The 3,432-nt window shown below is 44.4% G+C and overlaps 1 pseudogene; it reads left to right on the plus strand.

Annotated features, from left to right (window-relative positions):
• Window positions 1–432: 432 nt before the first annotated feature.
• On the plus strand, window positions 433–1,370 carry LOC140913779 (olfactory receptor 8U9-like; annotated as a pseudogene).
• Window positions 1,371–3,432: the final 2,062 nt, after the last annotated feature.

Genomic DNA, 3,432 nt, shown 5'->3' on the forward strand with positions numbered 1-3,432 from the left:
AAGCAACTTTACCCCAAATGGACGTTCCAAGCCACAGAGCTCCCCTTGTCCAAAGAGGGTCAAAGATTGACACTCCTTTACTCTCACCCCTTCATTAGATAAGGAATAATCCCTGCAGACTGATTCTCTCACAGGAGAGTCACAAGTCACTGATTTCTCTTTGGATTAGTGAACAGGAGTGTTTGTGTGGGCGGCATGATTAACCTGCGTGTCATTGTACTTGCACAGTATCTGCATTTTATCGAACATCTGGAATGACCAGCTGTGAACATCTGGCTCCGTGGACGAAGCCTTTTCCTGAGCTGGTACTGATGTCCGTTAAGAAACTGATCTCCATTTATCTTCACTTACTTCATTACAGAGAAGGGACACGTTTTCCTCACTATCTACCTGCCCACATCTCTGTTGCTGTCTGATCTCTGTTGAGAGGAGATGGAAGAGGGAAATCACTCGGAGGCGACTAAGTTCATTCTCTCAGGACTGACAGATCATCCAGAGCTGCAAAATCCCCTGTTTGGGGTTTCCTACTGATTTATGGTTTCACCCTGGTAGGAAATGGGGGGATGATCTTGTTAATCACAATTGATCCCCAACTCCACACCCCCATGTACTTTTTCCTCAGGAATTTGTCTTTCTGTGACCTCTGCCTTTCCTCGATAATTTTCCCTAAGATGCTTCTGAATTTCTTAGCCGAGAGGAAAAGCATTTCTTACACTGCCTGCGCTGTGCAAATGTTTCTCTTTATCGCTTTTGGAGATGTTGAGTGCCTCTTGCTGGCTGTGATGGCGTATGACCGTTATGTGGCCATCTGTAACCCGCTGCTCTATACGGTCAGCATGTCCAGGCACCTTTGTAAACAGCTGGTGGCTGGGACGTACACTGTGGGGGTGGTGGATTCAATGTTAAACACATATTTTACATTTCGGCTGTCATTCTGCAGCTCCAACATCATCAATCATTTTTTCTGTGATGTCCTCCCACTGTTGGCGCTCTCCTGTTCTGACACTCGCATCAGAGAGATTATGATGTTTGTTTCAATGTGCTGCATTCAAGTCATCAGCTTTCTGACTGTCCTCCTCTCCTATGTCTATATCACCTCCACCATCCTGCAGATCCGCTCTGCCGAGGGCCGACACAAAGCCTTCTCCACCTGCACTTTCCACTTGACCACTGTGGTCCTGTTTTATGGCACCCTCCTCTTCATGTATTTACGTCCCACCTCCAGCTATTCCACGAATACAGACAAAGTGGCCTCAGTGTTTTACACACTGGTGATCCCCATGTTGAACCCCCTCATCTACAGCCTGAGGAACACGGAGGTGAAGGACGCCCTGAGGAAAGCAATGAATAAACTGCAAACAAATTCTTGAATCTGTTTAATTCAGGACTGGTTTAGTGCTGGGGAGTGGAAACAGGTGAATTCAATTCTCAGCCCATTACAAAATAATTTCAGAAAGCCCGTGGTAGTTTTGTACATTATTATATTGTTATTATTATTAATTTGTTTGTATTCCAACAAGGCCTGCAGTCCCCAACAGAGATCAGTGAACAAAACAAGGGAAGTATCACAGGAAATGAGGGAAACCCAAGCCAATAGTGTGCCGGGTTCGGTCACAGAGACCCTCATTGTGACTGTCACCTCATCTGCTGAAATTACCTCTGAGCCCATTTTCCCTTCCAGCCTGGGACTCCAGAACCCTGTCTTTTTGAGCCAGACACACGAGCCAGCTGCAACAGAGACCTAGGCTCTGGGTGATGCACCCAAAGCTGCAAATCTAGACTGAAACCAGCTCAGCAGGACACAAGTCTCCAGTACACAAATACCCAGCTCCCAATGGAATCTAAACCCCAAATAAATCTGCTTTACTCGGTATAAAGCTTATACAGGATAAAATGATAAACGCTTGCCCTCTATATCACTGCAAGAGAGATATGCACAGCTGTTTGCCCCCCCCCCTCCCAGCCCCAGGTAACAATCACTTACACTAAGTTTATAAATAAACAAAAGTGATTTTATTAAGTAAAAAAGTAGGATTTAAGTGGTTTCAGTAATAACAGAGAGAACAAAGCAAAATAAAACAAAACACTCAGGTTAAGCTTAATATACTCAGACATCAGTTACAAATGTTCCAGTTTTTCTGAGGATAGAGGACTGTTGTCTGCACGCAGTGAAAGGTTTGAATAAGCCAGATGAACACCATTTCCTCCCTCTCATCCTTCTTTATTAATTTATTCAAATCCAACACAAATGGTATTTATCACAACACACTTATTTATTGCCATAACTCGTTTCATTTCCTTCCTTCAGTCCTTCCGGGAGCAACCATAATATTTTACAATAAATTTATAGGTAAATAAAGACTCGTCTTTCTCATGTTCTGTCCCGCTTTCTAGAAGAATAAAAAAGTTGTGGAAAGAGATGCAGCCAGTTAAAATGGATCTCAGCATCTGCTCTGCTGCTGAGATAATGTACTTGGCTTTCCCTGTGGTGCTGTTTCTGTACATGGCATGTTGGTTCCATTCGCTGAACAGGGTGTGGGAAAAAAAGATCTGTGACCTAAAGCTGAAAACAATTGTATCCCATTTCAAGACCCATCATCTTTCTGGGCTCACGGATCTTGACCTCCTCCCTGGATTGGAACTGGTGAGGCAAAGGGGAAAGGCACCTTGTCTCAGCCTCAAAACCTTCAGCCATTCCCTTTCCCCAAAACTGTCTTTCTTAAAATCCTTCCTCTTTATCCCCCACCCACATTGCTCAGCAATTAGCTCACTGCTTCAATTCTGCAGAGCAGACCACCACACATCAGAGTAAGGAGAGAGACTTTTTAAAACTTGATATCACTGTAAAGGCGGTACCAACCTATGAGGCAATATAAGTGATTTGTCCACTTTGTGACAGAGGAGAAAAATAAACCTAGGTCTGCTGAGTCTGAGTCCAGCAGACCCTCTGACCTCCATGGATCAGGGAGAGATGGATGAAATGATTCCTTTCCTACCCAAAATAATCTGCTATCCTGTGACCCTAAATCTTTAAATAAAGCCACATCGGGTGAAATGTAATACCCCAAAACAAAACTCATGCATGTCCCATTATAAGAACATAAGAAGATTAAGAATGGCCATACTGAGTCAGAGCAAAGGTCCATCCAGCCCAGTATCCTGTCTACCAACAGTGGCCAATGCCAGGTGCCCCAGAGGGAGTGAACCTAACAGGTAGTGATCAAGTGATCACTCTCCTGCCATCCATCTCCACCCTCTGACAAACAGAGGCTAGGGACACCATTCCTTACCCATCCTGGGGAATAGCCATTAATGCATTTAACCTCCATGAATTTATCCAGTTCTCTTTTAAAACCTGTTATAGTCCTAGGCTTCACAACCTCCTCAGGCAAGGAGTTCCACAGGTTGACTGTGCGCTGTATGAAGAAGAGC

The sequence above is a fragment of the Lepidochelys kempii genome, chromosome 6 (genome assembly GCF_965140265.1).
Source record: "Lepidochelys kempii isolate rLepKem1 chromosome 6, rLepKem1.hap2, whole genome shotgun sequence".
NCBI classification, from domain to species: domain Eukaryota; kingdom Metazoa; phylum Chordata; order Testudines; family Cheloniidae; genus Lepidochelys; species Lepidochelys kempii.